Genomic DNA, 14,128 nt, shown 5'->3' on the forward strand with positions numbered 1-14,128 from the left:
AAGCACTGTGGTAAAATGCCCATGGCCCAATTTTTTTTTAGGATTTAGGTAGCATAGAGAATTGAAACCCCATGGCAGGAGGGAACAACAGCTCTGTGTTCACCGGCTGGTGGCAACATGCCCAGGAGCAACTGCACCCTACTGTTAGAGACTAACCACCCATGCCTGCTTCCACTTTGTGTGGGTCTGCCAAACAATATCCAAAGTGGGCCTCTTGGGATCTTCAAAGAGTGCAGTCTCCTACTGCCCAAGCCATTGGTAATATCTTTTGCTAATGGATTTTGAACAGAAGTTCCTCTTATAAAGGTGTAATTTCCCCAATACATTTTTTTTTATCTCCCTACCTGAAGGAATCCCATACAACATAACATAACTGCTCTGGGATAACTAGTTAAAACTAGTTTGTAGTTAATTCACCTAACTCCTGCATATGACTCAAACACTCTAGTTTCACAACAATACCGACAGTCAGAAGGCTGTTTGTCCTGATGCACCGAGCAGTGAGAAAGATAGATTATTTTAGGTGCTTCATTCCCATGTAGGCTACACAGCATAAAGACAGTGTAATAGGCTACCTGCATCAGAGTACACTTGAGTGTCACAGGAAATGCAAAAACATACTTATAGGGCACCTGTATACTTCATAGCTTTTAATCTTCATTAAATTAAATAGGTCTATACAATTTAAACTTGTTTATTTGGGGGCGTCACATCTGTGTTAACACACACTAAGTTTCAAACGAATTAAGTCTTGGAATGTCACATCTGTATTTACATGCACTAGGTTTTTGAACAAATTAAGCTGGGTCCCTGATCAGTGGCACAGAAGAGCAGATCAGTGCAGCACTCCCCCCCCCACAGCCTAAGGCCCCCCACCCACATCATGCTCCCATGCAGCTGTGGAAGCAGGGAGCAGGCAAACCACATTGGGGGGGCGGGGAGCAGAATCAATTTGAAAGTGAAAGCAATTGGAAGGGGTGAACTACAAACAAGTCACATCACCATCTGGTGGACAAAAAAGGCTCATGATATATCTTTGAGTGTCCTTGTGTTTGCACGCAACAAATCTATGGACATGATGCTTTAATTCCCAGTGAGCCAAACTAAACTACATCTGAGGAGCCTTAGCTTAATGCACCAGAAAGACTTTTAAAGCATCTGGAAAACCCACTGGTGCAAACAGTCAAGTAGCTGCAGCACAACAAAGGGCAAAAAGTGTGGCTTATACAAAGGGCCATAATGAACTTAATTGTTCCAATGCTAGTATATTGTAAAAACATTTATTCTTGACTCCATCTGGTGATCAATCTTTGCTTTTAGATCTAAACCATAAGAGAGATTGTGCTGACCAGGAAAAGTCTGTAGCACCTTGTTCATGTACCCTTATCTGAACCTTCTAAGAATACAACTAAACTATGTGATTCTACAGCATCTGGAGGAAAGAAGTTTCAGATGTTAATCATATGTTGAAAATGAGCAGTCATTGTTCCCTAGTTGCCTTTCTACTGCATCAGGGGTTCACTTGTTCTTCTATTATGAATCAAAGTAAAAGAAGAACCCAGTGGCATCTTTCCTTCACCTTTGTTTTTCATACACGTAAACATGATTGCTCTCTTTTCATTCCTAACTATCCTTTATTCCAGCACCTGACTCTCTCATGTTGTGAGGCCTCCTTGCAGTGCTGCAACTGCACTGGGAGGCAGCAAAAATGGTGGAAACATACTGCGCCGTCCGTGCTGGTGGCACATGAATATTTTTAGCTGCTATATTGCCTTAGCAAAGCACTATGGCGAGGGCGCATGTTACTACAGCAACATAGCTGCGGCGTCATACTTTGTGTCCGCTGATCCTACATCACTGTAGTGCATTGCTACAGCGACATAGCATCTCACATAGACACTCCCTGTATGTGGCATCTGGAAAATGAAAAATCTACCACTGGGAGAGAGAGGATTTGGACCATTTTTCAAGATTGAGGCTAGGAGTTTTGAAGCATTCTAAGGGAGTTAGGGACCTAAATTCCATTGAATTTCATTTGGGATTTGGCATTCACATCTTTTTGAAAATGGCAGCCAAGGTTATCAAGACTGACAACTTACCTATCTATTCCTTGTTACTATCTTAATAGTTAAAAATGACAGCAGGCTGCAAACTGGCACACATCCTCCTGGAAGCCTTTATAAAGAAAAAAACAATCTCTTTATATCACATAATCTAATAACAGTGGGTGACTTCACACACCAGATGTGTTGCAAAGCTTAGGCTGCCCAAAACAACAAAAGCCAAAGGTGTATTGGCAGCTATGGTTCAGACTGTCACTTGCTTTATAGATTTACATCTCCATTTTTATTTCAGTTTAGGACATTCCTACTGTGAAGCTCAGGGAAGGGTAAATTAAGGTGCAGTGGCCAAGCAAAGGAGGCCAAGATTCAATGCACACATTGGCACTTCTTTCTGCTGTTCCAAAAAGCAACAGTTGGTGCCTCCCACCAGCCTCCATCCAACACAGTAAGAGGATGAACAGTGTAGCCATCTCCAAAACTGTCTGGAAATCATGGGATGTTTATGCTTCCTTGCTGTTCTACAGATATGTTTTCGGGGGGCTGGAGCTTTTCTCCCTGCTGCACCTGTGTAACACAATCACACTTTTGCCATGAATATATGTGTATTAATTAATACATGGAGGAAATTGCCATTACTACATGGAGGAAATAGAGGATCCATTTTTCTTTCACTTACACTTATTTTATACTAACATAAATCTTCAATTTTGTTGATTTAACTCACATGATTTTAATGAGAGAAGTGACATGCAGGTAACTTCAGGGAACACCACTGAAATAATTACAACATACCTTAATAAGGATCATGACAAATATGACATGCATTTAAATACACAACAGAGGAGACTGAGACATCAGCTATTATCTATTCCTTGAACTGTCATATGGTATCCTAACATGGTCTTCTAGCAGTACAAGGTATCTGATATAACACAAATGACACTGAAATTGTGGCAAAAAGGAATAATTTTCAATTGTTGTTGAAGCCTGTAGAAACAGGTTCCCAAAATCATTAACAAAAATAATGTATGAATTATGAATTATTACCAATGCTATGGTATGGAAGAGAGATGATTTTTATTGAGACAGTGCATGTCATGCTGCAGATGATGTTGGCCCTATCCCCATGTATTCCCTCAAAACTGGAGGAGGAAATGATACCCCAAACTGTTAGACATAGCTAAGCCAAGTGCGACCTGGCCCTCATGAATTCAAACAAGACAAGCATAGCATTATATCTGCAATCTTCCTCTGTATTTTACAGATGCTTTTTGGTTATGGTGAAAATACCAGATCTCTGAAGCTCGTGTGCACAAGTTTCTGAAACCAGATTTGTGGACAGATCCATTTTCCATTCCTATTATAAATTCCCATTTTGCAGGATCTTATTTATCCGTTTTCTTTTTAGTCTGTGATGAAACTTGAAATCCCATTTACCTGTTTGTCTTAAGAATCTAGTTAAGTAGTAAAGTGTATACCACAAGTATCTCTCTGTAGTCTAGGTTAGATTGTAAGATCTGATCTGAAATAAACAGAAGCCAACGGAAAGATTCCACACTGATTCAGTGGGATTTGGATCAAGTCCTTAAACCTAAAGTGCTGGTGGTTGTTATGTGCTTAAATATTTAAAACAGTTGTAGCTATTCATGCCAGAAACAGAGCATTTAATGAGAATGTTGCTTTTCTTTTTGAGATTACCATTGCTTTAAAAATATTAGTATTTTTCAAGAGGTGCCCAGATCATGCACTTGTAAAGCTTTGCCCTCAACCTAAAATGCCTTGCACATTTATTTTCCGAAGTGAAATCCCTTTAAGTTTTCGTCTTTTGAAAAATTAGCTCAGGCTATCATTTCAGTGCATATTTTGACAGTGTCTCTTTAAACTTAACCACTGTCTTCAAGCTGTGCTCATACAAATGATTTGTTCCAATGAAGTAGAAAAGAACAGTGTCCAGGTGACTTCAGTAAAAAGCACCATTCTCCAATCACTCTGATTTCTCAGAAACAAAATAATCTTATTTAATGACTAGGATATAGAATGAGAGATTGTGGATTCTGTCAGTCCATACATCTCTTTATGACAGTAATGGACACCAGCATTATATGATTTTGCTCTGAGGCCCAGCTTCAAAAGTTACTGAAGTCAAAGGAAAATTACCACCAATATAAATGGATCATGATGTGAGAAAGGCGAAAATTCTCCATAATCTGCACTTACATTTACACTTTGGTGAATGAAGTAACAGCTTATGAATAAAAGGAAAGGTGTTCATGCCTTAAACAATTACCAGTGAAACTGAAATCTAAAACCACTATAGAATACTGGCCACAGCTACATGCAACACTGACTGTGCAGTTATTACTATAAAGTTATTTAGAACATGCTTATAGTTGTATAAAGCATAGCTATAGTTGTATAAATTATAGTTATACAATTATAAACAAGTACTAAATTCCAGTTACTGTGCCATAGTACTGACAAATGCCTTTTTTGTGATGCTACTGCACAGTAGCCTAATACTACTGTGCAGTAGTGTTGCATCACAGTTTTTGCCACATGATGCTACTGCACAGTACTATTGGGCTACTATGCAGTTAGCGTCTCTCTAATATGAAGTACCTATTCTACTGCGCATTAAAGCAGCACATAAAAAACCGTACTAACATATTAATACATGATAAAATAGGCTACTGCGTATTAAGCATCACCTAAAAAGTATGCACTGTTAGCTTAGGCTAATATGCATTTATTTAGTACCTCTCATTGGAGGTACTAAATTTAACGCTCATTAGGAAAAGTGCATTAAAGCACATGTAGACACACCCAGTTTGTTCTATTGTCTTAAGAGGAATCAACTTATAATGGACACTTCCTTCCAAGAAAAGGCCGTTTGAAGTGTAGTTACAACACCTGTGTTAGCTAGCTGTATTCTCTGACTTCTTTATTTTTGTGCCTCTAGGGTGGTACAATTTTAGATTTGCTTGTCAATTACTTCTCTTTCATACTTTCTTACAAGCATTTCAAAGATTTTAACCCAAAGTATCCACATTATTTCTCCATTCTCAATCAGTGGATGTTTTCATGGATGCTGTCCTCACTTAATGGCTAAAACAGAGGAATTATAAGCTTTTATATGCATCTCTGAAAGCATACCTCCATCCCGACTTGGCGGCAACATATCTAGGGGGAAGAGGTGAGTTTCAGACAGAGTAAAAGGGCTTCTCTCCACACGCATTTCTTTTCTTTCATCAGGATTTCCATTTGTCTTTCAGAAAGACAGAAATGTAGGCAACACTATACCAAAGACTGAGCCAAAACCACCAATTTCATTTCTCATTGACCGCCATTATCTGACAACTGTTTGGGCATCACTAGTCTTCATTCAAAATGATATTTTTTAGTGCACTGTACCACTACCTAGCCATGAGCTATTCAAGTCTCTCTGTTTTCTAAGAGTCTGGACATGGCAGATTATGAAAACAAATTTAATGGAGAAAAAAATCTCCCTAATATAGGAAAAGTTTAAGTTTTTCAGTCTTAAAAACACCTTTTGTGTATGGTAAATACATGGTTGAATGAATGAAATGTGACCAGCAAAAATCCAGGATACGTTACCTATGTGGGAAGGGGAACAGAAAAAAGGTATATTTTCTTGTGAAGCCAATTAAAAGTCCAAATTCTCCAATTTTTATTTACACTCATAGCTGGTCACAAAGTTGTCTTTTTATTTTTTATCTAGAAGTATTTCTTTATCACACCTTTGATCCTAATAATCATGTTTCTCCCCATCCAATATTCTAAATAAATTTAATACAATAAATCTTTTAAGAGTCATGCAGAGTTAGATTGGAGAGGATAGGGGAAGTCATCCCAGAATTTGCCTCCTTTGTTTAACACAATGCATATATAACTATGGAGTGCGTGCCACCTACTCCTATCATAAGTTTGAATGACAGCTGCTTCAGTAAAACAATAGCAACTACGCAGATGCTAATGCCAAGTGATGACTTGATATGCTGAACCCTGGCACCAGATTTATCATGCTTAAAAAGTAACTAAAACAGTTCTATAAACTGTACATGTTTTATCTTAATAAAAATTCTACTTGATCTTCTCTTATAATGCTTCTACATATGGGAGCCATGAAGTTTTATTGTAATAAATACATACGGATCATTTCACTGAGTTATAATAAAAACAAAACTTTTTAAGTGACATTTTAGCTGCTTTTGTAAAATATCTTTACTTTATCTGCACAAGTGGAAAAATAGTTCCTTTTTCATAATGATATCTAAATGCCTCCCATTATTTTGTAGTCTAAAACACCCAGAAAGGAAGGCCTCATCACCATATAACGGACTTCACAGGGCATTCAGTGTTTTGAAGTAGAGCCAAGAACAAAGTACCAACAAAGTTATTTCTATCTTGAGGTAATGTCTGCTTCTAAAGAATCTTTTTTCTACCATTAACTCATTTTATTACAAGTGAAATTTCAGAAATGTAATTAAGTCATTTTGTTACAACCAAAATTTCACACAGACACACAAAACATTTTAAATAAAGGACTGTGCAGCCATCATGTAAATGCAGTCTTTAAGAAAAATCTAGGTTGATCTACAGTTTATGTTAGTTTCAGGTGCTTTTGATTAGCATTATTTGTTTATCCTTTGATAAAAGGTTGACCTGGAATATTGAATTACACAGCTCTCAAATGCTGCTTAATGACGATAATTACTGATGGGCGATCATCAAAAGATTCTAGGGTTCAGCTTGGATAGATACATTTGATCTGAAAAGGTGCTTTTATTCTAGTCTCTTAATTTCATAACACTTTCTTTTTTAATTTATGATTTGGATTTAAATGTCTCATATTTTTCACTATACAACGGGATTTTTGCTTTAAACCTCATTTCCTCATTCCCAGGAACAATAGTACTTTGCAGTTATAAAACACCTCCTATTGGGCTTTGTTAAAGGAATTTACATTTATTAAGATTACACACTTTGTGAGATAAGTTTAAAAAAGCAAGTTTAAAAGTGGCTAAATGGCCACTATTCAGGATGGAAGGAGGTCAGAAGTGGAACCCTACAGGGATCTGTGCTGGGCCTTGTTTTATTCAACATGTTTAATCAATGGCCTGGAAATGGGGGTGTACAGTGAGATCTCCAAGTTTTTCAGATTATACTAAATTATTCTGGACAGTCAAAGCCCAACTTACAGATAGAAGCTGCAGAAAAATAGAGAAAGACAGAGAAGGAGACAAACAGCCTACAGTAGTAGAAGAACAGATTTGAGATTAATGCTAGATGCTTTCATGTTGGCAGCGGTAGATGAGATGCACCCTTAGGTACTGAAGGAATTGGCCAAGGTAATTTCAGAGCCATTAGCTACCCTCTTTGAGACCTTGAGGCAACTGGGTGAGATCCGGGATGACTGGAAAAGGGAAAATACAGCGTCCATCTTTAGGAAAGGGAAGAAGGAGAATGTGGGAAACTACAGACCACAAAGCCTGACCTGAATACCTGGAAAAAATCATGAAGCAGCTCCTCAAGGAATCTAGTGTAAAGCACCTAAAGGAGAACAAAGTGATCTAGAATAGCCCACATGGATTCATCAAGAGCAAATCATGCCTGACCAAGCTGATTTCCTTCTATGATGATAGGCTCTGTGAATGGGCGGAGATCAATGGATGTTTGCTCTTTGACTTCATCAAAGATTTTGACACTACCTCCCACAACGTTCTCATTAGCAAGTTAAGGAAATTGAGCTTAGATGAAAGCACTGTAAGGTGACTACATAACTGATTGGATGATCATACTTAATGAGTAGCCATTAATGGCTAATGTCTAGTTAGAAGCAGAGATCAAGTCGGGTTCCCACGGCTCTGTCCTGTATTGTTCAACATGTTCAGTATGAGTTGGATGATGGGCCTGACTGTCCATTTAGCAAATTTACAGATGACATCAAGTTGGGTGGAGTTGCAGATACTCCAAAGGATAGGGCTAGGATCCAGAATGACCTGGGTAGACTGCAAAAATGGCTTGCACTCAATCAGATGAGATCCAACAAAGACAAGTGCAAAGTCCTGCACTTGGGACAGAATAATTGCACACACAAGTACAGACCAAGGAATGATTGGCTGGGGTGCAGTACTGCAGAGAAGGACCAGGAATTACAGTGCACCATAAGATCAACATGAGCCAACAATGTGGAAAAAAAAGCCAACAGCATCCTGGGTTGTATTGTCAGGAATGTCACTTGCAAATCAAAGGAAATTATTTTTCTGCTCTATTCAGCACTGGTGAGGCCTCACCAGGAATACCATGTCCTGTTTTGGGCCCCACACTTGAAGAAGGATGAGAACAGATTAGGAGAGAGCAAGAAAAATGTTTAAGGGCCTGGGAACCAAGACTTAGGACGAAAGGCTGAAAGAACTAGGGTTATTTAGTCTGGGGAAGAGGAAATCAAGGAGGGATTTGATAACAGTCTTCCAATACCTGGAGAGATTATACAGAGGAGTAAAATTAGCTTTTCTCTGTTGCCATAGGAGACAGAACTAGGAACGACGGACTAAAGCTGTAATGGAGAAAAATTAGGTTGGAGATAAGGAGGAACTTTCTCATTATGAGGGTGGTCAAGTATTGGAACAGAATGCCTTGAAAAACTGTGGAATATCCGTGGTTGGAAACTTTCAAAAGCAGGTTGGACAGACTCTTGGCAGATGTTTTAGTCTGGGATGATCCTGCCTTGAACAGGTAGCTGGACTAGAAGGCATCAGGTAAAAATAACCTCCAAACAATGCTGGGTCCTGAATTAGCTGTTACAACTCAGGACAGAAACTTTGGAATCATTGTAGATAATTTTCTAAAAACATCAGATCAATGAGCAGAGGTGGCCAAAAAGTTAATGACATTGTGAGCGTCATTAAGAAGGAAATTGAAAGTAACGAAAGGGCAATCAAAATGATCAAGGGTATGGAGCAGTTGCCATACCAGGAGAGAAGGAAAAAAGCTAGGATTCTTCAGTTTATTTAGAGTCAATAAAATCATGAAGGCTGTGGACAAAGTGAATAGAAAGCTGTTATTCCCCAATTCCCACAGTACTAGAAAACTAGGAGACACTCACAAAATTAGTAAGAGACAGATTTTAAAATAATGAGAAATGACTTTTTTTATGCAGTCAATAACTAACTTGCAGAACTCATTACCTTAAAAGGCTGTAGAGGCATATAGCATAGCCAGGTTCAAAAAAAGGGACATAAGATAAGTTCATGGGTGACTGATAGATCTATTAATAGCTATTAAAATAAAAGCCAGAGATGCATCCTCTGGTGGCATCTTTAAATCAATGATGGTAGATGTGAGGGAGAGCAATGAATAGGACAGTTGTTTTCAACATTTTAAATTCAATGCACCCCATCAGAAAATGCCAGCTCTTAGTTTTCACTCATTATTCTGAAATAGGTAATAGAGCAATTCTTCTGTTGCAAAGAACTCAGAGGCCACATTCCCATAAGCAGGAGTATATGGTTGCCACAGTGGAAAAAGCAGCAGCACAAATTCATACCACTGCTTTTTCTTTTGATGCACACCCCTGCATGTGGGGTTAGCACAGGGGAAAATGCCCTGGGTGAGGTAGGGGAGCTTGAGGCCAGCACATAGGCTGGATCAAGCAGTCTTACCTAGGTTCCTGGGGGCCACCAGGCTCGAGTTTTGCGTGGCACACGCTGCTACCAAACGTGCTACCCCACTTTTGTTTGGTGGGGGTCAAGGGAGGGGGAGGGTTATACCAGGATTTCCAGGTATCTAAATCTGGAAGCAAATCAAGTGTTTGGGGTGAATTTTGCAGCACCTCAAAAGCCTTTGAGGTGCCACAAAATGTACATATGTGGCATTATGCATGTGCCCAGAAAGACCACACCAGAACAGAAGGCTTTCAACACTATGAATTCCTGTTTGAAATCTCTGAGTTTATCTTGTGAATCATGTTTGTATACCCAACATTGCATAGTACCCCACAGCCACAGCAGCCAGACTGAGAAACACTGGGGAAAGGGATAGATCAGTCACATATACCCAATTCAAGGCTATCCTTCTAAAACTTCCACTCCTACCACAGTTGAACATAGGATACTGGGCTGGACTGTAAGCAGTGATCTGCCCAGTATCACACTTCCTATGTTCTTAAGTGATTAAGCACTAAGATCCGCAAAGGGAAAAATCAATGGGAATTGGCCACCTCAATAGAAGTCAGAAACTTTGAAGAGCTGGGTGTTACTGCCCTGATTTGTAGATAAGAATGACTGAAATGCAGAGAAGTTAAGTGACGTGTCCAAGGTTATTTTGCAAGTCAGTTCAAACCAGAATCCAGAATCTTGTAACACACCAAATGGACATCACATTGACAGCAAGGTTTTTTCTTTTTTAATTCAGCCTTAAAAAACATTACAGGCAAGTCCTTTGATTGTAATTTAAAAGTTTAACAGATTAATGTATCCTATGGAGTCTCTATGGTATAAGCCTGCTGTAACTACAGGATTGTTCCTGTAGTTTCAGATGGGATGAATGTCCTTCAAATGATGTACCACCTTTTTATGTCCTTCAGTTGCTTTTATGAGAGGGAATTCCTCTGTTCCTATAACATGTATTCTATTTGCTTACATTCTGGCTGGTGTGTTGGTTACAGAGGAAATATACAGTACCATCAGAGCCGTAAAGAAAAATGCATTTGCCACACTTTAAGTCATCCATCCCATCTGAAACTACAGGAAGCATCTTTTTGTTTGATTTATGGAATCCTAGGAGCCACAGAACTGCTTAGTAAAATCATTTGGGTTTGCTGTAAAATTCTCTCTCTTCACTAAAGGAAAAATGCAAGCCCCAAGAAAAGAAGACATTAATTTAGGAATAGTTGAGCTATCATTGACTTATCAAAATAAACCTGAGGACATAAATCAATTCTACTGCCTGGACAAAGATAAATCAATACAACCAAGAAAGATGTTATTGATTCTATGCCCATCACTCAAAGGCTCTTCATTTGATTCCTTAGCCATCTGTTTAATTGAAATGATAATTCTGATAACTTCTGGTAGGCCCTGTGCATGTTGACTTTGATACAGTGTTATTCAATCAAATACAGATGGTGGATGACCTGCTGTCAAAGAGAGTCATAAATGTGTTCTCCACATGGATTAGTTTAGACTGATACATTTTGTATTGTACAAGACGCTTCTGTCTAAACCTCTTCTTATATGACCTTTAGCAGGTGAGTCTTTTGTTCAAATTCTTCTTTAGTTTCAAGTCTTTTCTAGTTGGGTCTTCAGCCCATTAATATCCAAAAAACCAACATACTCCTACCTTCAATTTTGCACATGGATTTAATCATTCCTTTTTATTTTCTCCTTATGTTGAAATTGTAACTGTCTCTAATGATTTAAAACAGGGCTGTCCAACTTCTTGACAGTGGAGGGCTGCATGCCACACAGGTCACAGACCCCTGTGGTGGCCCCCACCATCACTAGAGCAGCTATTCACCCTCCCCCAGTGCATAGGAACAGACTGGCTCCCCTGCCCACCATGCTCAATGCAAGCAGTGAGGACTCACTTCTGACTGCATGTATGTAGCTCCTTTCTTGTGAACTAAGCAGCCACGATTTTTATATGCCATACAAAGTGGAAGATAAAAAGTACCTTCCCACTTCTTGGCCTGCCTGGCCACACTTCCAGGAGCAAAGGCAGGAAGCAGAAGCTGAAAAAGGTAAGGGGGGACCTCAACCACTTGGGCTAGGGACAGAAATTACACATAAACTAGTAAAAGTGACCAGAAACCAGTTCAAATCTGTAAACTAACAGAAGTTCAGTACACATAAACTGCTTTCAAAATGGCTGAAAATGGTTTGAGATGTAGTATCATACTTAACTGAGTTAGGTTAAATCAGTTTGTTGAACCTCTATCCCGAATCCTCTCCAGATTACAGTTCACTCCCAGTCTCATAGTATGCTTTGCACCTCCCCTACAACCCCCTGCTCCCCTCCACAGGGTGGGTCAGCTAGCTTTGGACCAAGCGGTCTGTTCCAGGCAAGCAGGAAGATGTGCTCCAGCACCACCCGGCTTCTGGCCTGGGTCACTACAGGCATGTGGCTGTATTTCTGGAATCGAAGTGAATATCTGTTTACTTGCTTATTGGTTCAATGTATGCAGCTTAGACTAACCTGCAAAGATTGAATCAATTCAGTGTTCATCTTTTTGATTGTCTGTACTTATCCCTAAACTGCTGGAGCGGTAAATCACAGTGGCAGCCAGATGGGAGCCCAGGGGCTACATGTTACTCCGGGGGGGGAGGGGTGCACATGCAGCCCTGATTCACAAAAACTACTCTAGTATAAGCCTGCTGTAACTAGTCTGAAAGCAAGTCAGGCTATATATATACAGATAGATAGATAGAGATCTATCCATCCATCTCAGGACAGACAGACACACTGAAGACCACAAAAAGTAAATGTATAATGAATCTAAAGAAAAACATCACTAATCGAGCAAATTTTACCAGTTATATTTTATTCTACACACCATGCATTTGGAAATGACTTATTTCATCACCACTTCCAAACACAGGAAGTTTTCTAGCAAAAGTAGTCCCACAATAGCAGCATCTGTATGAGGAACGCCTCTGCTAATATAAGCAAAGGGTGAGGTGTGCATTAATTTCTAAAAAATTAATTTGACCTAAATATAATGAAAAATAGTGAATACCCTAATATAGAACATACATAATATAAAACATGTACGTATATGAATGTAATTCTGCACCACATTTAACTGATTTGACCAAACATCATTATCTAGTAGGTCTGGAATTTAAAGTTCAACTCTAATAGAAGAGCTGAATTAAATGTGAAAAGCATGTCAAACTTACAGCTGTGATTTTGACAACATATCAAATGGAGTGGTGATTGCTGGAAGCACTTACCTCTAACTTTGACCTGAGCAATGGTTAAGCGCCAAGTTACCACTCATCGCCAGTAGTAAATGTATGCAGGAACAGACCATTCATTGGATAGCAGGGAATATCTGGAAATCCTGCTGTAATGAATCAGTGAAACAATGCAAGCAGTTGGTATATTGTAGATCAGGACTGTCCAATTAGCTACACGTGGCCCATGAGGGATTATTCTGTGCCGCCCCTTCCCCCACAGGCTCCTGTTCTTCCTCACTCTCTGCCTATCACTCTGGTTGCAGCAGCTGGGAGGTCTTGGATTCCTCTCCCTCCTCTGCTTATCCCTACCTCACCTGGCAGGGCAGGGCAGGGCAGGGAGCAGCGTGAGTCCAGAGCCATAGGGATGAGCACTTCAGCAGTGGGAGGGGGGTGTGCCCACGCAGGTGCACAGTGTGACAGCAGGTGCATCCACTCAGCATGCATCCCAGGGGCTCATGGCTCACCCTGGCAAGGTCCATGGGGCATACGTGTAAGTTGACCAGCTTGTGTTAAACTACAATCTGCTTTGGAGCCAAGAAAACAGGCACAGGTCAAGAAACTGGAAAGTATTGAGCTGCCTGGATAAAAAGGAATACACTCCACCAGGTATAAAACCCTCCCTGACTTTTAAAGCATGTACAGAACATACATTAGATAAAACACCCACTTTATTGAGTTAGTCCACTCCCTCTGAAAATGGAGAAGATGGCTGTAGTAAGACTAAGTAGGTCTCTTTCATGATCCTGCCCATCTCCTGTGGGACAACATGTATCTTCTAAAAATAGAAGGAGATATGCACAAAAAAACACTATACGGGGCAATAAATGGCCTACAAGAGGCTAGAGTAAGGTTTCTGTACACTTTCTCCCCATTGCACATCTTTGTGATGGCCATGCAAACCTAATCCTTTAGGAAGGGTGTACTTTGTTTTGGAGGAAGGGATCAGGCATTCTTGTGGGCTATTTGCCTTTGCCAGCCCAAACATCTGATCTAGTGGAGCAAATTTCACCATCCTCATGACATTTTACTTAGCAAATGGGAAACTATACTTTCTGTATCCATCCTAAACTTTGCCAGCAGTTCCCT

The sequence above is a fragment of the Crocodylus porosus genome, unplaced genomic scaffold (assembly GCF_001723895.1).
Source record: "Crocodylus porosus isolate Cpor-Errol unplaced genomic scaffold, CroPor_comp1, whole genome shotgun sequence".
Classification (NCBI taxonomy): domain Eukaryota; kingdom Metazoa; phylum Chordata; order Crocodylia; family Crocodylidae; genus Crocodylus; species Crocodylus porosus.